Raw genomic sequence first — 23,012 nt, forward strand, 5'->3', positions numbered from 1 at the left:
GGAAATTGCACCCTCCTGAGAACTGGGCCAGAAACAAAAGCATTATTGGTGAGTGGGAAGAAGACTGAATTTGAAAATAGAAAACGTGGGTTCTAGTTACTAACTCTGTGACCTTGGGCAAGTAACCTGGCTCTTTTAAACAAACCTCAGTTTCTTCTACATAAAATGGCAAGACAAAAAGACAAAAAAGAATGAATAACATTAAAGTCACAGTAAAACAACCCGATAGGCACAAATTTTGAAGTGTAGCAATACCAGATACTGTGAGCATACAGAGCAACAAGATCTCTTACACACTGCTCCTGTAAATGTAAATTGGTACCACTACTTTGGAAAACAATGTGGCATTATCTAACAAAAAGTATGTGTGTGTGTGTGTGTGTGTGTGTGTTCACTTTACATATTCTTTAGAGTATAGTGGTTCTCAAAGTGTGCTCTGAAGCACACTTTTTTTCCCCTGGGGCCTCTGAACCCCCTGGATTTTCATTATGTATTTCAACCAAAGCAACGTCCTAGCCGATTGAATGTAAAAGGTGATAAGCACCCAGCTACTTCTATGAATCTAGTTATGAAATATATGTATAAAAATGTAAAGCAATGTCACTCCTCTCTCAATTTTTATTTGGAAAATATAGTTATTTTTCATTAAAAGATCTGTTATTTATGTAAACATGTGTAGTGAGTTGAATTGTATTCCCCAACAAACGTGTTCAAATCCTAACCATTGTGAATATGACCTTATTTGGAAATAGGCTTTTGCAGATGTAATTAGATTCAGGATCTCAAGATGAGATGATCCTGGATTTAGGGTGAGTCCTAAATCCAATTGACTGGTGTCCTTATAAGAGAAAGGAAAGGGAGATTTGAAACACACAGATACAGAGACACATGGGGAGAATCCCATGTGGAGACGAAGTCACAGATTGTAGTGATGTGTCTACAAGTCAAGGGACACCAAGGATTGCCCACAGCCACCAAGAGCTAAGAGAGAAGCTAAGAACAGCTTCTCTTTCAGAGCCTCCAGAAGGAACCAACCCTGGCAACACCTTAATTTCAGACATCTGGCTTTCACAACTACAAGAGAATTTCTGTTGTGTTAAGCCACCAAGTTTTGGTAATTTGTTATGAGATCCTCAGGAAATAAGCACAACATGTTGTGGGTTTATTGTTATTATAAACAAATTATTCAATACATATATTTAAATGTCTCAATTTTTCATTTTAAGTGTTTTAATTTTAAAACTTTAATTTTTAATTTTTAATATTCTAAGATCCAAAAATGCGAGAACCACTGCTTTAGAGAAATTTATGCACAAATATACCAGGATACAGATACAAGAATACTTAAAGCCAAAGCCTAGTTAGAGTCCTAACTGAAAATACACTAAATATCCATAAATTTGGATATATTCATAAAGTCGGTGCTGTAGACTGGATGCCTCCCAATCTCATTAAAGCTTATACCCCACTGTAACTGTTGAGGGTGGGAAATCCTATTATAGTAGTTGAAGGCTGGGGGAGGTGATTAGATTTCAGGACCATGCCATAGTGAATGGATTAATAATGGTTATCAGGGGCACGGTTCTGAGAGCGTTAAGAGGAGAGTGAATGAGGTTAGTCCCTCTCTCTGCTCCACCCTTTTTGCAATGTGATAGTCTGATGTCAATATCACCACCACCAAGGCTCTCACCAGATGTGTTCTCTGGAATTTGGACTTCCCAGCCTCAGAAATTAAGCAGTAAATTTCATTTTCTTATAAATTATCCAGTTCTGTGTATTTTGTTATAAGCAACAAAGACAGACTAATACAGCGGAACATAACAGCAATGAAAATGAGCAGATAATAGCTACATGGGACAACATGGGAGAATCTTACAAATGTTATGCAAAAGAAGCTAGGCAAAAAGCAATCATACAGAATATAAAGTCTGACAGCAGGCAAAACTATACAATCCCATTTTCTCTAATGTATGGTAAAGAGTGAGAAGCAACACAGGTGCAGAAAGTAGAGGTCTTCTTTGGTACTGGTGATGCTCTTTTTCTTGACCTAGATGGTTGTTACATGTATGTTCACTTTATAATTACTTGTTAAACTTACATATGATTTATGTACTTTTCTGCATGTATGCTATATTTCACAACAAAAGAAGGAAAAATTAATATACTGGATGAATCATTGAGCCATTATTGTGGGAAAAAATACATCAAAACTTGTAGCTTAAAACAATCTGCATTTATAGTCTACTGCACAGTAGACTGTAGGTCATCTGGGTGGGTCTGGTCTCAGCTGGACTCATCCTCTGTGGTCAGCTGGGGATTGGGCAGGCAGCTTTGCTGATCTTGGCTGGGCTCCTTCACATTTTTGCAAGACAACTGGCTATATAGGCTGGTCTAGGATGGCCTTGGCTGGGACAACTGGACTATCCTTGATGTAAAGTCTCTTATCCTCCAACAGACTAGCCTGGGATTGGTCACATGGTGGTTCCAGGGTTTCAGGAGGGAGAGTGTACAAGGCCTCTTGAAGCCTAGGCTCAGAACTGATCCCTGACACTTCTGCCTCATTCTATTAACCAAAAGTCACAGGCCTGTTCAGATTCTAGGGATAAGGAGGAACTGCAAAGACACCATGTCAATCAGGGTTCCATTAGAGAGGCAGAGTCACTAGAAGGATAAATAATAAATATGTATATTTGTGTGTACGTACAATATATTATAGAGCCAACTAAACAGTCTATTGTAGGCATTTGCTTCTGTCTCTGGTGATAGAGCCTGAAGTCTGCAGATAACACAGTCAAGAAAGATGATTGTGAAGTGGAAAAAGGAGAAACTGGAACCTGTGAGATAAGCCATACCTATAGCAGTTTCTCACTGCCCCCAAGCCCCCAACTTCAATGATGGATGACCTGCAGAAAAAGTTGGTTTTCTTCTTAATGAAGCCAAACATCCACCTGGCCTGGGAGTCAGAAAGCTTCAGGCATAAAAAGGGTTATCTCTGCTGCTTCATCACTTCTGTCTTTCAAAATATCTCCTGTGGCCCACTAACCTTCTGTCTTTCAAAATGTCTCTTGTGGTCCACTAACCTTTGGCTATGCAGGGAACAGAATTCTAGGAAACAGTAATTCCAGCTTAGCTAATTTAATACCATGTGAACCTACCACAGACACTGCAAAAGTGGAGGTGGAGTAAGGGAAGAATTTTGTTCATTTTTGCATTCCATCCACTCACCTGGTTAAAGAAAGAAAATGACTAAAACAAGATTCTTGCCTTTGCAGGGCTCATGATCTCAAAGATATGAATTTAATTTTGTTCCGTATTTTCAGTTTATCTTTTCCTCATTTCCCAGGACAATTATAAGGATCAGAAAGAGTATATATGTGTGTATGTGGAAAGCTTTATAAAATACACAAAGCAATATAATCTTTATGTCAGGTATGCACTTTTACTAGGGACTACAAAGTATTACAAGGAAAAAATAAAGCTTAATTTGTTCAGTTTGCAGTGAAAGCACAGTGACGGAAATTTTGACATACATGTAGTCTTTGAGCCTAGGTTGTCTCATACCTCCTACTCATATGTAGGCTTGGAAAATTACCTAACTTTTCTGATATCCAGTTTCTTCATCCATAGAATGGGAGTAATTGTAAGTGGCAGAGAGGATTAATTGAGATAATGAGAAAATACCTGTACACCGCATAGCACAGTGCTTGATACACAATAGGGACTCTATATAATTAGTTCTTCCTCAAAAGGCCAGTATTAAAAAACAGAACAAAACTATCTTTTATATTACTGTTACCAAACCAAGTGGGATCCATTTGCCCATGCACCACAGAAAGCCAATAACTAAAGCAGATGTCTTTGCAGTAGAAAAAAGAAGGTTTACTCGCAGGTGGCCATGTGATAAGGTGGGAGATTTGCATCTCAGATCCTGCCTTACCCACAATGGTGAAGATGTGGTTAAGGACAGTGCGAGGTGTGGGGGATCATGTTTGGCTAAAGGGTTTGAAGGAGTCCTTCAGTGATCTGTGCCTGCTCAAGCTGTCTGCATGTTCAGAAGATGGTGGCATTAGGATCTGGAGGTGAAGCCCTTGGGCCTGTGACATCAAAAGTTCAGACATTCCTGCAGGCTCAGTGATAGGTCTGTGGGCTCAGCCAGCCTAGCCTGGTTTGTATTGGGCCAAACTAACTTCAATGATCCTGGGGGGAAAAAATTTAGGCACACAGCTCATGACTTCTGTGCCAGAGGTGTTATTATTTTCTTTTTTAATTTTTTTTGTTTTGGTGGGTGACCTATAAGAGATCTGAATCCTTAACGTTGGTGTTATTAGCATGGAACCAGCCAGCCCCAGAGGGGTTATTTCAAAGGGCAGAGAGGAAGAAACGGAATGAGACATTAGTAATGGAAATTTATTGGAAGAATGAGGAATTTAAACAAAGAATAAACTTTAACTGAAAGCCATGGTTACATTACTACTATAGATATTGGGTCTCTCCTCTTATTTCTATATGTTAGAATATTAGATCAGATTGAATAATCATATTAGAACTAACATAAATGTAAGATCCAAGAAGCTTCAAAAGACAAGGTTTAAGAGTCCAGATCCCCATACCAGCCAGTCACCAAAAAAAAAAAGGACAAGGTTTAGGAGGAAAGGAGGGACATAGCCATGACTTCTTTGGTGTCAGCATCAGATACAGATAAGGGAAACTCTAGGATAAAGCATTTGCCATCCAATTTAAGCAGCACCTGACATAAGGAGATGGGGACTAGCAATGTCAACCTCTTCACTTATAACTAAAGCCTGCATTCCTCATTATCTGAATCTGAGATATTCCTGAAAGCATGTTGGATAGCAATTTCGGGGATAATTAGCCTATATTCTATTTCCTATTTTCTTAAATAAGAAAAATAATTATGTATTCCATATCTATACAAAAAAATCTGACCAATTGTTCCAAATATTGCTAACAACATGCTTCCACTTCTATAAAAATCCATCAAATGTATCTGGATAACATATGCATTCAAAGTGTTAATTATCCAATTATTCAACACTTAATGGGCTCATTGATGTATGTTTGTATGCAGCATTCAAGGATACTCTACAGTATCAGATATGAATTATGTTTTCCTTCTGTAATATGCTATACTACAAAGTATATTACAAACAAGGACACGCTATGTTAAAGATACATCATAACCCTTAGCAAAATAAAACTTGATGAAAGAAGGCAGTTTAAAAGTAGTTACTTTTCAATTGCTTAAGTGAGGTTTGGTGGGAAGAGAGAAGGGGGGCTGTAGTTTTGGTAGCAGTTTGATGATGGATGAATTTTGAGAGAGAATGAGCCTGCGAAGGAGTTAAGTGATGTAACACATGCCAGAACTTTGTCCAGGTCTAACTTCAAGGAATAGGCAGATAGGCTGGCGGGTTGGCTTAGCTGGTTAGACTGCCACCCTGTAATATCAAGGTCAAGGGTTTGGGTCTCCATACAAGCCAGCTGCCAAATGAAAAAAAAAAAATAGTGAGAGTTCTTCAAGGAATAGGCAGACAGTCTTCTCACCTTGGCACTCAAGACTCAGCCAGTGACTGAGAAGCATTGCCTGAAGCAATAGGACAAAACCCGAAACTGCAATTAAATCAAACCCTCAAAGTGCAATCCATTTGCTTGCAATTATACAGCTCCTAATAAAAAGATAGTGCTTGCAAATGCATTTCTAATTGTGATACTTCTGCTCATGTCACAGTCACAGCCATTTACAACATCAATCATTTCCTGTCCATGCACTAAAATATCTTTTAAACATTTGACATTGAGTATTAAGAGTTGCTCTTCTTCCTCTTCCTCTTCTAATAGTGAACATTAAGTTGAACAAATCTCAGCATTCTCCCTATTTTACTATAGTCTATACTTACATACACATAAAACCTTAGCAACATTTGTGATAGTTTGTTTTGAGGTTATCACTTCCCCCAAACATTGATAGTCAGCAATTAATTTCAGGATCAACTTTCTAGAGGACATTTTTATTTAATAATGTGGAGAAGATAATATCTATATTGTATAATTCATTTCAACAAGAGCAAGGACCCATCCTACCTAGAAAAGTCCAGAGCTGGGTCTGCAGTGCACTTCGCATCCTCTGCTCCAGATGTCTAAGCTATAATATGCATATTTTGGCTGGCAGATTCATTACAGTGGACTTTGAGTCAGAGTGAATTTGGAGAAACATTGCAGTCTTCAGATGATGAGAATTCAGAAAGTGAGAGATACGTGTATTTTTGCCCAGCCCCCTTAGATTGCTCTCTAGTAAAGACTTATCTGATATCTCTGATATTTAAGAGAAAGTCAAATGGACATATTAATTCATTATTCTTCCGAGTTCCTTAATCTGTTTGAAGTGATAGACACAAAGATATACACAAAGGGCACATATTCAGACTTTTGAGAATTCCCAAGTCTATGAGTACTTCTATAGCATATAATTTTTCCACAATAGGCAATAAAATTGAAATGTAAAAATTAATGTGACCTCTTCAGAACCTCACTGAGACTGGCCGCCTACTTGATATTGTATAGCAAACAAAACCATGAAGAAAAGCTGATGTTGGTCATTTGTGCAAATCACATTCATGTCTCAAGAAAAGAACGGATTGTCAGATGCCACTTATCTTCAGAACCCACTTATCAACAGCTGGAACACAAACCACAGAATCTCTAGAAGCCAGGAATCCAGTCTACCAGATACCAGCTCATCAGAAAGTGCTGTGAAAGTCAGACGATGTTGCTCAGTTCCTTACAGAAATCTTCAACCATTGTAGGTTTTAGATTTCAGGTTATGAGCATAATATTATTGGGCAATATTTTAAATCTACAAAATGGAAGTTAAAGACTAACAAACACACCACCTTCTTTCAGAAAGTCAATTTTGCATTCTTCAAAATGCAGGGAGTAATGAGACCACACCAGAGTCTTTCAGATTCACCTTCCCTCTTTCCACTCTCCCTCATCACCCCCACAAACATCACGCTGGCCACTAGGTGGTGCTGTTCCCTTTTTAATATTTCTGCCCAGGCACAAACACTGGATGGTCCCTTTTTCATTTGAGATTTACAGTAGCGCAGCCGAAATGTTTGAACAAAACTTTGCTAAAGGCGCACCAGTATAGCAAAAGGAAGAGGAAAATAAAAATTGATTAGTGAATGGATCACAAAACTACATTGACAACTGCTTCTGGAAAGTCATGTTAAAGGATTTGGACTTTTTCTTAGGGTGGTGCAGAACCATTGAAGAGTTTCAACCATGAAAGAACCTACCTAGAGTTCTATTGTAAAAAGAGCTTTCTGGCTGCCATATAAAGATTGCATTAGAGAGGTGCAAATATGGGAACAAGGAGATCAATTAAAAGACTGTTACAGTGACCTAGATACGAGATGGTGATGACCAGAAATAAAATAGTATGTCTGGTGATGGCTGAGTGGCACCTGTGGGACAGAAGTGGGTTGGGAGAGGACAAGAGTCAGTACAGAAGTGGGTGAAAAGATACTGCCAAGGAGTGACTGAGTAGAGTATAGAAGATGTTCTGAGAGAAAAATGGGGTGGGGGGAGGGTGAGAAAGAGATTGAGATTCCCTGAGGTACAGGAGAGGTTTCTCTGAGACCAGAGTACTCAGGAATTCAGAGAAATCCTGTTGATCCAAAAGATACTGGAGCATCCTTGCAGTGGAGAGCAGAGAACAATTATTTCTGGGCAAGCTATAAGGTGCCATTTCATAAATGAGCACCTCAGTTTCTAGGCACCGTGCTAGATGTCTGAAATATCGAGAAGTCAAGCATCTTTATTTTTATTGTAATTTTCTTAATTTTCTATCATCTTATAAGACAGAGAACTTCTCCTTGCTCCTATATTTGGTACATAATAGGTGGTCAACAAATATTAGTTGAAGGGATGGATGGATAGATAGTTAAATGGATGGGTGGAGAATAAGAATGATAACTGTATGAACGTAGAGCACCATTCAGAATCCAGCTCTTTCCTTTTATATTGATACACATGGCAATCTTATTTTAACCACTTATAAATATTAGGACTATATAGTGTGCCATTTTCAAACAACTGTATTTACTAGGCTACACTTAGTATGTATGATTATCGTTTTCATTTGTAGGGATATCTCAGTTGGAAACAAAACTACATTGACAATTGCAAAGGAATTGTTCCATGTATGTGGTCAGGGCAGGAAACGTTGGAGAGGATCTTAGTTCACTTGCATTGAGCTTCATTGACAGGGCTTGCACTATGCAATAAAACAATGTCTTTTAGTTTAACATAGGCACTGGGAAAATACCATCAGCCATGGTCTTGCTGAATGAGGCAGACAATGCATTATAATTAAGAAGCCTCGTTAGAGAATCCTTTGAAAAGGCCACCCTGTACAATTGTACTAACTACAAATTATTCTATATTATACTGCCATATAAAACATATTAAATGGGGAAAAAAGAATACTAATCTGTTTCTGAGCAGTAGACTCATTCTACGGTTGTCTCATTCATTCATATAAATATCTAGGGGGTGCTGGCCGGTTAGCTAATTTTGTTAGAGTGCAGCATTGTAACACTGAGGTTAAAGATTCAGATCCCCATACTGGCCAGCTGCCAAAAACATTTAAAAAATAAAAAAATAAAGCAATCGTCCTTGACCTCACTACTTCCCTCAGTACTGCTTGATTTAGTGTTCTGATAGTGAGAAGGAATGAACTCTGATGACTTCAACCTGGCACCTCTTGCCATAATATTCCTTACTCCGTGGGTCAGGAGTGAACGTGGAAATGTTATCAATTGTTGGTGCTATTCCAACCCTATTGTCAGAAACAGAAAATAACCACAGAATGTATCTCGTGCCCTACTGGGCTTAGAGTGAGGCAAACTTGGATCAAAACTTCATTTATTACTTGATCCCTGAGAGATTTTTTTCTTCCTTACACCAAATATAAGGTGTCTTTTCCAACACCACTTCTCCAACTCTCTGGCACCAACTGGGTGTTCAAGGATTCCTTTCAATTCTGACATTATCTATTTGGAGTTATCATCAGATCCCATAAGTTAAAGGGCTTGGCACCACAGAGCCACCCTCACTTCAGATGCCAATTGCAAGTCCTGGCCCACCTATACGTCTAATTGATCCTCTTTAAATCAAGGGTTCCCACAATTGTCTGCTCATGTTTGATAATTCACTACAGCAGTTCACAGAACTCAGGGAGGCACTTTACTGACGATTACCAGTTTATCATAAAGGATATAACTCAGGAACAGCCAAATGTAAGAACTCACAGGGCAAGAAAGAAGGGGTGCACAGAGCTCCCAGGCCCTCTTGGGGCACACCACCCTCTCAGCACCATGAAGTGTTCATCAACAAGGAAGCTCCCTGAACCCTGTTTAGGGGTTTTTATGGAAGTTTCATTATGTAGGTATGATTGATTTTATTTTTGGCCATTGGTGATTAACTCAATCTCTAGTTCCTCTCCCCTCTCTGGAGATTTGGGGGTTGTAAGAAAGTTCCAAGCTTCTAGTGAAGGTTTTTCTGGTGACCACACCTCATCTTGAAGCTATCTAAGGGCCCGCCAAAAGTTACCTCATTAGAACTAAAGACATTCCTATCACTCTTATCATTCAGGAAATTCCGAGGGTTTTAGGATCGCTGTGACAGGACCCGGGGATAAAGACCAAATACATTTCTGTGGTACCACAACTCCTTTGAGCCCTGCTCTGATTGATGAATTGTAATGATGTTTGGGGTTCCCAGGAATCAGTGTTAGCTGGCCAGTATCTAATAATGCTTAAAATTGAAGTGATTTCTCCAGTACATGATTTTCGAGGTAAATGGCCATGATCCTCTGGGGAATGGCTAGCAGTATAAACAAGGAAAGGGCCTTTCTGAAGGACACCCAACGTCTTTTTAGTCAAAACACTCTAGGTCTGTGAACTGACTCAGGTCTGGAACTGGATGGAAGACTCTCTAAAGTGGAGGTTCAGCTCAGACTTCTGTTAACCTTTCCCCTATGTGGAGTTCTGCCTCACTAGGTTACTTATTGATTTTATTCCGGTGGACCTCACCAATTAACCACAACCTCATTTCTGCACATTACACCTTTCTTTAGGTCTGATTAGCAAATCCGTTCGATGCCTTTTATAATTAGTGGAAATGCATTCTTTAAGGCACTGTCTTTTGGGGCCCTCCTAACCCCACTGACCTCAGGGAGCCCATTTTTAGTGAGCTTTCCCCACCAGCCTTCCCAGCTTACTAAGGACAGCCAATAAAACATGTCTGAGTGGAGAGTGTTTTAGTACTCTTCTCCCCAAACTAATTATCATGGCAAGAGTGAAAGGAGAGTCTTCTGGGCTGCAGTGGTGGTGAAGGTGGGTGGGATGGGTGCTTATAATCTTCAGTTCAACATAAACGTCCTCTGAAGTCTTTCAATTCCTTCCTCAGCCTCATGCAAAGGAATCTGTTACCTTTCAATATCATTTAACATGGTCAATCATTCATTGCAGGCTTGTACTCATATTTGCTGGTCCAGACAGCACACTTTCAGAATCACAGTTGATTGTCTGAGCCAAATCAACACCTGCATCAAAACATAAACTATCTGAATATATTCTCTTTGCAACTAAACATCTTCAAAATCCACTTCCATGAATATTCTCCAGACTTTCTGAAGCGTGAATTTATAAATTCTTGCAATTACTTGTGAATGTTACTCTCATTTTCCCTACTCTGGTTCTGTTCTTCACTCTATTTGAGTTTGAATTCTAGTCACCAGGCAAGGACAATGAGACAGGGGCGTGATTGTTAGCTCTCTTCTGCAAGGGAGGCGAGCAAAGGCAAGCAGCAGTGAGTACAGCATTTCGGAAGATTGTTGGAATTCAGGATTCTAAGTGTGCCCTGATATTGCTCTTCTATTTGTTAGGATCCTAATATTTACTGATCATTGTTCTTAAGAAACATAGTGAGGTTGTGAATTTAACTAATATTATAATTAGTCAGCCCAAGAATTAATCTTTGGGTTTGGTTTTCAGTGACCTCAAGCTCCAGCAGTCACTTGAAAAGTTTAGAGTTTTATACTGTGCTTTGGGGAAAGATGTAACATATTCAGGTTGTTCTTAAAATGAGAAATATAGCTAATTTCTATTTGTACTACAGGTTTTATGTGATTTCTATAGAATATGTTCATAGTGCCTGTATCAACAATGAGGATGGATAAAAATTATAGGGAAACACAATACAGGGATAAAGCATAAATCTTGGTGTAAATACCCAAAACTAATAGTAGCTTTAATTTCACCCAGAAATACATATAATATAGATGTAAGGAACTGGCACAAAATCAGCACTCAAATGAGATCTGTCAGAGGACGGAGATGCCACAAAAGCTGCCATTTATGAGCACATACTGTATACTAGACATTGTTAGTTGCTTTACACATTATCTTGTTTCTTTCTCAGGACAGTCCTATTACATGGGAATTAATATTACTCATTTTTATTAAAGGGAGGTTTAGACAGGCTAGGTAAGTTAATTAAGGTCACACAGCTTAACAGTGGCAAAACCAGATTTTGAAACCATGTCTGTCCAACCCCAGAGTCTACTCTTAATCCCTTAACTCTCTTCTTTATGTTTTCTGAAAAAACAAACAAGGAGTTAAAATGGATGTGCTCTTTTTACATTGAAAACATTACACTAGAAGTCTGCTCCCTGGCAAGGGTGTGTGCATGCACGCACACGCGCGCACACACAGACACACACAGCATGGCCCTTGCTGACTTACACACACCCTCACCCAGATGAATGAGTCTCTTCTCTTTTGCCTTTTGTCATTTGTCTTCCTTTACTTCCCTTCTCGACTGTCACACTTCACATCTGATTCTGCCTTAATCCCACTATTCCCATCCCTTTTGGGCATCTGAAATGAAAGATTAATCTGTTTGTTTTCCTGCAAGGATGGATTTGGGATACAGAGACTCTCAGTCTTCACTTAATGAATGAATTGGAAGGGATGTGCAATGAGGGCTGGTGCTCCCATGTGCTGGGAGAAGCAGAAAGAGCCAGCCTGGAAGAGAGAGAATAAACCGTTTGCACAGAGAGAAGCAGAAACAAAAGATCATGTGAATGTGGACAGAGTAACTTCGGGAGCCCAATTATGTTTCTGGCATTTAGGACCATAAGCTACCCACCCCTCATTCTATTAAATTGCCTTTTTTCCCTTAAATTCATTTCAGTAGACTTCTCTTACTTGCCTGACGTTATTCCTAGAGCAGTAAGTATTTATAGCCAGACATCTTGGTGAGCATATTGAAAACAAACATTGACAATTCTATGATAATGACTCTCTTGTTTAAAATTTGAACTTTAAGCAATTGCATATAGAGAGAGTTCACTTATTAGCAACAGGGGCCCTGACATGAAGAGATGACATCCCAGTATAGAACAGAAATGACCCTAGAATATTAAAAATAAATTAATAAGCAGAATTTGGACAACGTATGGAGAAGAGACATTTAGACTACAGCAAAACAGAGACTATTGTCTTAGCCATTCCTAGCTAAGGGCATTATTAAAGCAATACTTTAGTGACAAAAGAATTGGACTGATGCTTCCTGTTTAGCAGTCAAGGCTCAGTTACCCTGGGCTCTAATTCTGTCTCTGCAAGCGAATGACCATGTGATTTGGGCTGGATATTTAGTATGGGCAAATCTCAGTTTACTTATCTGTAGAAAATGGGGGTGATAATGTTTTTTCAGGGACAAAGGACTTTGTTACTCTTTGCACAGTAGGCAGCATGAGCATCAACATGTTTGTGTTGGTTTCCTTTGCAACCAAGTCCCACAGCGTGATACAGTATGGGTCAGGTGGATACTACGCACACAGTAGGTTTGTGTAGCAGCTAAGGAACACTGGACTTGGGGAATCCACTGCTTTTATTGCTAGCATCAAATAAGCCTGCTCTTGGTCAGCAGGAAGATGGCACATTATCTCTCAAATTTACCAGCACATAAAATAATCCTGAAAGGGCCAGCCCATGGCTCACTTGGGAGAGAGTGGTGCTGATAACAGCAAGAGCATGGGTTTGGATCCCTATATAGGGATGGCCGATTAGCTCACTTGGGAGAGTGTGGTGCTGATAACACCAAGTCAAGTGTTAACATCCCCTTACTGGTCATCTTATGAAATAAATAAATAAATAAAAATAATACTGAAAAATGGCCCCAGTGAAAGAGCAGCCAGGGTCTTGCAGTCTTGGCACACCCAGAAGACGAGTACAAGCAGCCCAAGGACTGTCTCTCTCAACACAGTGCACTTGTACAAAGTGCAGAATTTCTGTTTCCAAGCATATTCCCATTTTACAACTTGATATGCACTGCCAAACTGCCCTTCAAAACACTGGAACCAAGTCACATTCCCAGCAAGACTGCATGAGAGGGCTCATTTCCCTACATTACATTCTTACTAACACTAGGCATTATCAACCTTTCAATCTTCACTAGTTTTACTGGTCAAAGGCAAATGCTTGTTTCACTCATGTCTCTTCGATCAATAGTGAGGCCGGACATCTTTTCATACTTATTGGCCATTTGCATTTCTTCTGCTGAAAACTGCATATGACTGTTTCCTTAAGACTAGTTGGCTTGGCTCTTCTTAGACCTAGGAAGACTGCAGCCTGGACCATCAGTCTTATGCACTGAGCATCTACTATGAGCAAGGCTCTGGTCTCTGCCCTTGAGCTTCCTCACAGAAGCTTGAGAAATGAACCAAACTTAAGTAAAGAGGGCCTTACCATGCCAGCCTCTGAATGCTAAGGGTAAAGGTGTAACACAATCATTTATCGATTTAGCCATCACAGAGCCCCTTCCAGTGCCAGGTGTTTCTCCAGGAACTGGAGATATAAAAAACAAGCAGACATATTTCTATCCCCAAGGCAGTCACAGTATGGTAGAGAAGAGACAAGTAGAATACAGTGAGGAGAACTGTGATAATAGTGGCATATGTAGGATGCTGTGACAAAAAACTAGGAGGTGATAATTTTTATGTTTTCTAATTTATGTATCTTTTATGAGTAATGAGAATATATAAGAAAATATTGCACAAACATAGAGTGTAAAAATTCATAAGATATTATTATTAGAGATAGTATGACACCATGAGAAGAATGTTGTTTCTGGAATTAAACAAGCCAGAGTTGGTATCCCATTTCATCTACTTTCTAACTAGTGATCTTAAGAAAGTTTCTTAAGAATATCTTCTTCATAGGGTTACTGAGAGTCACAAAAATAATGTAAATAAAGTCAGGTTTGGCCTTATATTTGTGAGGCCTGAAGACCTGTGTATCATGCGTATAAATATTTAAAAACTTAAATTAAGTTAGCTACAGATCAATGCAATCTCTATCAAAATTTCAGTTGCCTTCTTTGCAGAAATTGATAAGCAGATCCTAAAATCTTATGGATATGCAAAGAGCCTCAAATAGACAAAGCAACCCTGAAAAAGAACAAAGTTGGGGGACTCACACTTCTCAGTTTCAAAACTTACTACAGAGTTACAGAAATCAAGATAGCATGCAATACTGGCATAAAGACAGACATATAAATCAATAGAGTAGAATTGTGAGGCCAGAAATAAACCCTCACATTTACAGCCAGTTGTTTGCCAACAAGAATGCCAAGACTCAATATTAACTGAATGTCAGTTTCACTCAAATTGATCTATGGATTCCATGTAATCCAAATCCAAATCCCAGCAGGTTTTTTGTTTGCAGAAATTGACAAACTGATTTTAAAATTCATATGGTAATGCAAAGAATCTAGAATGACCAAATTAATCTTGCATAAGAAAAAAGAGTTTGAGGACTTAGACTATCCAATTTTAAGGCCTACCATAAAGCTACATTAATTAGGACATAATTAGGACAATGTGACATTGGCACAAGGTTACTTGATTAAGCCAATGGAATAAAATAGAGTTCAGAACAGACTCACAAAAAATACCACTGCAATTTATTGGCAGGAAAGAATTATCTTTTCAATAAATGGTGTTGGATTAATCGGATATCAATGTGGAAAAAAATGAACCTTGATTTCTTTATGATGTAATACACAAAAATCAATACGAAATGGATCATAAACTTAAATGTAAAAGATAAAACAATAAAGCTTCTAAAAACTTTATTTATCTTCATGACCTTGGAGTGGGCAAAGATTTCTTAAATAGGAAACAAAAAGCACTGCTATTAAAAGATTAGATTTCGCTGAAGTATAAACTTCGTTCATCAGAAGATATCATTTAGAAAGTGAAAAGGAAAGCCACAGACTGAGAAAAAATTCACAATACACATATCTGATAAAAGACTCATATGCGGAATGTATAAAGAACACTTACAACTCAATGATTAGAAGACAAACAACCCAATTTACAAATGGGAAAAAGGTTTGAATAAACATTTCATAAAAGAAGATATTCAAATGTCCAAGAAGCATATGAAAAAGAGGTTCAAAATTACAGACAACAGGGAAATGCAAGATAAAATGACATTGAAGTACTACACATCCAACCAGAATATCTAAAATAAAAACAAAAACAAACAAACAAACAGAAAAACAGGCAATACCAAGTATGGTGGGATGTAGAATGTCTAGAGCTCTCACACACTACTGGTGGGAGTGTAAAAACCACTATGGAAGACTGTTTGGAAGTATCTAATAAATGCCTACGTACTGCTAGCTATATTAGCAAAAGAGATGAGTACATATGTCCACCAAAAAACATTTAGAAGAACTTTCATAGTAGTTTTATTCATAATAGCCCCAAACTGGAAACAATCCAAATATGCCTTAAGAGTAGAATAGACAAATAAGTATATTTATTGTCAGCAATGCAGAGGGAATGAAAAAACTGTTGTTACAATGTGAATAAATCTCACGGACATAATGATGGGTGAAAGAAGTCAGCCACAAAATGGGATATATGTTTTCATTAAGAGAGAGAAAAAATGAAGAGCAGAAATGAGTTAGTAGCTAGGACAGCAGAAGAAATAGAAGCACCATAAAGGACGAGTCTTACAGGAAGGAGCATGCCAGACTTGACTCTACGACTCTATTGATATGGCAATCTCGAGAGTGGCTGTTTTGTTCCAGAGTTGTGGTCTGACACTGAAGCTACAGCTGTATAGGAACTGTGTTGCATTTCTTCATCAAGACTGTGGAGTCTGTTTCCTGATATTTCTTATTTCCACATGAATTCTTACAATAAAATCTTATTGCTAGAGACAACTTGGACTTGTTTCTAATTCTTGCAACCTGTTGTGTTTACCTGACTGACATTCTGTCCCTCTTCTTTGCTAAAGGCATACCATTTAGCCTTCTGGGACCACCACCCCCCATTCTGATTACAAATGGGTTTTCTTTCCTGAGATGCTGACTCAATCCCCTACTTCTATGTTGGGCCCATGATCCAGGTGGGAATAATTAAAGCACAGCCTGACAAGGAGGATAGTACAGGGATGGGCACCTACCTAGCCAGGCCAATTAACATCATTCTTATGGCTTTTTCTGAAACCACTGGGAAGAAGACAATCTCTTTCCTTGAGGTTACTAGCTTGTTTGAATTAAGCCTGGGGTTGCTGATACTCATCTTTTTAACACAAGAGGAAGAATGCCTTTCCTGAGAATTGTCAACATAGAGGAAAGCAGAGCAGAGATGGAGAATGAGGGAAGGTATAGAAGAGATTGTTGTCAACAAGTACCCCCAGGGGAGATGGTGAGAAATTAAGAAAGACATGATTTATTTTATGGGATCATGAGTACCTTGCAGGCTGCTGACCTGTAAGGCCTCTCAGTTTATTTTAAGTTCCTTTTATAAGCCAGTGAAAGTAACAAGTCATACTGATTAAATCAATTATATCTGGTACCAAGCTATCTATAGAACATTTTCAGCTGTCATGGCGCTTGAAGATTCATAGCTAACTACTTATCAACAAAATAAGAACATAAGTTTCTCATTTACAAAGCTTCCAGTGTCCTGGGTTCAATCAAAGGTCAGACCTCAAAGAGAGGGAGAAGGGGGAAATTGGCAAAAGGGATGCCAGCTTTGCTGGCTCCCCTAAAATAGCAAGGACTTTGTCAGCTTTCTTGTTCAGTACCCCACAAGAGATTGCTAACAATATTGTTGAGGCCCTGGATCCAGCAGTGCCTGGACCAACAATCATTTGATTTTTTTTCTTAAACTAATTTGTTCTAGGTTTCTGCACTTGCAACCCAAATTGTCCTAACAGCAAAAGTTGACCAATACAAAAATTGCTTAGACATAATGAGTAGAGTAATGTAAAAGCTATGGAATCTTCTGCTCTGTTTCAGCAGAACACATTGTCTCTCTGGAGAAATATGATCTGCCTCTTATTCAACACTCTGTATCTGACTTGATTTTGCAGATTAGCATCTTACAAAGAACAATTTACTCATCCACAAGAGTTCCACCAATTAATGAACATGAAATTTTTCTCTGGCTAGACTATTCCTGGCCGATCCCAAGAAAGATCAATACTGTATTTTCCTTTTCAGTCACCATTCTTTAGGTTTCTTGGACAAAATCTAGGGAAGGAACAATTCCTTAAAAAGAAGACATCCTGAGACTGTGATAAACCAAAGATTTGTATTCATGACCTCAGCAAAGGTTAAACTGCAAACTATTTGACACCGAATTTCTTAGAATTGTACGAATAATAGTAATATATTTATCTTAAATGTCAGAGTATGACTTTAAAAAAAAGAAAACTCTTATGAACTAGAATTTACACATTCACTTATTCACTTATTCAAAAATATTTATGTTAGATGCCATAGATAAAATAATGACCATTAGTAAAAAGAAAAAAAGTAGTTTTTGCAAAAGTTACTTGAAGTATTAAGTCATAGATACTCCTGATAGGAGGCAGATATGTTTCTTGTTTTTTAGTTCTTTGGAGAACTTTAGATGTAGTCTTATCTTAATTTTACAAAAATAATTAAATATTTATAAATCTGATTTGGAATACAGCCTTAGATTGATGCTATCACTTTTTAGAAATAAAATGAGCAAGGTGGAAAGCCAAAAGAAATACTCCTACTGGTTGTTTGCTGAAAAGTGATTAGTTTTCAGCATCTCTTAAGAATGGAATGCAACTTGTTTAGTCCAGTCAGAGGGGGGAAAATCAGTACACTAAGCCCCTCAAAGCCACTGTGAAAGAACTTGTTTGCTTGGAGACCACAGGATTGTTCTTTAAATAACCTCCCTCAGAAAGCTGTACATTTCATTAGACTCTTTAATTTAGAGGAAAAAGTAATCCAGTCATCACAGTCTCTAAAGTTATGTCTGATTAACCACTGATAAGCATTAACTAAGAAGAAAGATCCCACTGTAAAAACTCACTTCTTTAAAACTGGAGTTGAAAACCATAACAACAAAACCTGTAAGCTTTCTTAGTGCTGTGAAGTGTCCTTTGAAAGCACCAGAAACTGTTCAGCAACTCTGGTGAAGGAATGCCAGGCTTTTCTCTGGAAAAGAGCACATTTCTGAGTAAGGGCACACACAGTGAGAGTGAGACGCAGGCTCGGGCTGCAGCAGGTCAAGGGGGAAATGCAGAATAGCTCAGTCCTTATTCTGTTGGCATTGCTGAGATTTTATTTCCTTTATTCGTGGATTCTGTGGGGTAAATTGAGGGTAATATTCAGAAGAGTTGAATTCCAAGTATTTGAAAAGCCATGAGAGTTCAACACAATCTCTGAGTCCCGGTCTTTATGAGCATTTTGATTATTCCAGTCATTGTAAATTTCATCTTAAGCTTGTACCCAGAAGTTCACAGAAGACAGTAGAATGATTCTTCAGGAAAGCTTTATTTGTATTACAACTACCACATGTACATGGGCTCTGCCAGATTATTTTATTCACCTACCAAATTTAAACTTAAACCACTGGGTGAATCTTCTAAAAGTTTCAATACAAATCATGCAATTAGCAAAAATGTTGTATATGTTGATGCATAATATAGAAATCATCTTACAGGCACTAATTTAAGAGGGAAAAAAATAAGTATAGCACTGAGGAAAACCTATATGAAGATCCTGTGGGCTGCTGAAGGGGCAATGAGATTTTTTAAAGTTATTGAGATCAATTTTTGTATTGGTCAACTGTTGCTATTAGGACAATTTGGGTTGCAAGTGCAGAAACCTAGAACAAATTAGTTTAAGAAAAAAAATCAAATGATTGTTGGTCCAGGCACTGCTGGATCCAGGGCCTCAACAATATTGTTAGCAATCCCTTGTGGGGTACTGAACAAGAAAGCTGACAAAGTCCTTGCTATTTTAGGGGAGCCAGCAAAGCTGGCATCCCTTTTGCCAATTTCCCCCTTCTCCCTCTCTTTGAGGTCTGACCTTTGATTGAACCCAGGACACTGGAAGCTTTGTAAATGAGAAACTTATGTTCTTATTTTGTTGATAAGTAGTTAGCTATGAATCTTCAAGTGCCATGACAGCTGAAAATGTTCTATAGATAGCTTGGTACCAGATATAATTGATTTAATCAGTATGACTTGTTACTTTCACTGGCTTATAAAAGGAACTTAAAATAAACTGAGAGGCCTTACAGGTCAGCAGCCTGCAAGGTACTCATGATCCCATAAAATAAATCATGTCTTTCTTAATTTCTCACCATCTCCCCTGGGGGTACTTGTTGACAACAATCTCTTCTATACCTTCCCTCATTCTCCATCTCTGCTCTGCTTTCCTCTATGTTGACAATTCTCAGGAAAGGCATTCTTCCCCTTGTGTTAAAAAGATGAGTATCAGCAACCCCAGGCTTAATTCAAACAACCTATTAACCTCAAGGAAAGAGATTGTCTTCTTCCCAGTGGTTTCAGAAAAAGCCATAAGAATGATGTTATTTCCAACTGATATACTGAATGTTAATAATGTACCTTCTGTCAGCAACCTGTTATTCTTCTACCTCACTGTTTTACCCCCAATATATCGAATCTTGTCCATGTCCATTTCCTTGAACCACTCAATTTTCTTCCAGTTCACTACCTCCCCATCGAAGACACTTTTGGTCCATCACTGTATTTGATTGCTTGTCTTCATGACCTTCTATTTTACTGGACACACAAAATCACAGCCCAGGTCCATGCCATCATACTTCTCATCTGATCCTACCCATAGATGGGTGAAAATGGTGGATTAGAGACACTGGTAAGTAAAAATCTCTAACCACAATGCTGAGCTGTAGGGAAAATAGAATAATTTAGTTAGGCTCCCTCAGCTCAGGTCTGTCTGGGGGTCGAGCAGCACATTTCTTGTAAACAAGTTGTGTGTGGGTGGAGTTAGTGTATATGTGCACCAATGTATCTTTCTAGTTAATTGCTATTGTGTGTTCTGCAGTTTATGAAGCAGGCTGGCAGCAGAGAGTTCCCATCTAACAAGAAAGCATGTCTACTCTGCTGGCAGCTGCTCAGTTTCAGTTTTTCTTTGGACCTTGCCAGTAGCAGTTGAGTTTCTGAGTTTCTCTGTGTGGACTGCTTAGCTCTTAGATGTGTGTGTGCCAAATAAAGACTATTCCTTCTTCAACCAAGGCTCCAAAGACCTTTTTGCTGGTTACCTAGCTCATGGACCTGCATGTGAAGGGTTTGTGAATGGGCTCAAGGGGTCTGTGAGCTCCAGACCCTAGCTCTAGCTTTACAATTGGCATCATTGGCAGGATTACACCACAATTGGCATAGTTGGTACACGATTCTTAGCAGGTACGGGAGCCAAGAAGCCCTTGGAGAAGGAGGAAATGTGTCTACTTTTGAACATGTTGTGCCCTGTGGCCACTTTCCTGTTGACTAGGATCTGGTTGCTGCTCACTGTAATGCAAAGCACCATAGACCAGGCACTGAAGTGGAAAGCCCCTTAGGAGGGGGAGGAAACGTGGCTGTCTTTGAGCATGTGGTGCCCAGCAGTCACTTTTTTGCTGACTGGAGCCTGGCTGCTGCTCACTCTGCTGCAAATTGATCAAGATCTGAAGAAGAAAGCAGAGTTGGTGGAAGCATGGGTGAATGTCCTGGAGGATGACATGCAGTGACTGGCCATTCCAGCTTCTCACACCAGGGAAGACAACGAACCCAGTGGTGAGTTGGGGGAGACCATGCATCCCCAGGCACGACCTATCGTGCACCAGAAAGTGAAACATCAGCAGCCTATGGGACTGGGTGGACAACCAGTGAGCAACCCACAGGTGACCCAATTTACCACCTATGTCCTGTATAACCAGGTTGAGTTAGTTGACTCGGGGGGACAGTTTCGGCAGAAACAGGGGGAGCCCCTGGCTGCTTGGTTGTTATGGTTATGGGACCTAGGGGTGGATAGTGTAATATGCTCTGGTGAGGAGATGGAAAAATTGGCCTCCATCACCATGCACCCATCCCTGAGGCAGCGGCTGCAAAATAGCCACATGTACGCATAAGGGCCAGATAATCAATCCTTAATGGAATGGGTGAGTGCAGCTGCCCGAACTGTGTGGGCAAATGCTGAAGAACTGCCCGAGATTGTTAGTAAATGGCAAACATATGCTGAATTAGTTCAAATAATTCAAGAGCTGGGGATGCAGCAGTCCATGTTTAATGTGAACACTTGTGGCCCAGATGATGAAAATTTTACAGGCAGCATGAGAGACATAGTGCTGCAAAATGCCCCATCAATGTCCTTTGGGTCACTGATGGCCATACTGGCCCCATACATTGGTCTTCCTACACAAGAGGTAACGACCATGATAGCCAGCTTGGGTGAAGTAGAGGATAGCAGACAAGCAAAAGGGGTCCAAAAAGTGGCTAAGACCCAACCCCCCAAAATACTTGGGATTTTATCCCAAAGGGACCAAGCAAGACTAGCCTTAAGCAGATGTGGCTTGACTTGCTTGCAGCAGGGGTTGATAGGAAGAAAACTGACCATCAGCCAAATGCAGTTCTGTTTGCCTTGTGGCAGCAATTGCACCCTAAACAGTGTTTCTTCACTAAAAGTCTAGAAACAGGTAGCAAGGTATGCTCAAGTGTATTTAAGGATTCTTTGATTGCTCCTGAGGAGGCTGAAGAAATGTTCCATTTTGATTAGGGAGGAGGCCAAGGTGTTCATATTTTGGGGGCAGGCGAGGACCGGAGGCCTCATGTTGAATTGGCAATGATGAAGCTGATGCACTGACAAAGGTAAGATGGCTGGAGAGAGCTCCAGCAGCTGATGTAGCTGGGTGGCTACAGTGGAGAATGCAGCATGCTGGCTGCAAGACTGGGTGGTCAATGGCTTGCCGGGTGCCATGTAAACCTGAGAAAAAACGCCCCTTGTGGGCAGATGTTCTCCTGATGAGAAGACAGGTGCTCCTGATGGACAGATAATGTGCATGAGAGTGCCCCTGACAAAATGGCAGGTGGATCTTGTGGGACCACTGCCAAAGTCAGAGTTACTGGTTTTCTGTTTGTATGGACTTGTGGGGCCCCAGACCAGGTCAGATACCTATTCCTACAACCATCCTTTCTCAGGATGGCAAACTGGCATGTATCTTATCAGAGGGGTGAGAACTTCCCCTGTTGGTACCAGTAACCCTTCTGTCTTTTTACCCATAGTGTTCTGGCTGCAGGCACTGCACCAGAGTCAACTGGGTACATGCATACATTGGCATGATCATCTACTGAATATGCACTGAACTTCACATCAGTATGACTACAAGATTCCCATGGAAAATCACACCAATGATGACTATTGACTGGACATGTGTGACTAAAGGACAGAACTACAGGACAAGCCTTAAGGACAAGCCTTAAGCTGTATCAAACAGACAATAGGTTGTATAAATAAAATAATCATTTATCCTCACTAAGGGAACATCTTGGAAGATTTTTAACATTTAGATTGTATGGCAAGGGACCCTGAAGGGGTGGATTGTGGGGAAAATAGATTAATTT

Source organism: Cynocephalus volans, chromosome 2 (genome assembly GCF_027409185.1).
Source record: "Cynocephalus volans isolate mCynVol1 chromosome 2, mCynVol1.pri, whole genome shotgun sequence".
Lineage (NCBI taxonomy): Eukaryota > Metazoa > Chordata > Mammalia > Dermoptera > Cynocephalidae > Cynocephalus > Cynocephalus volans.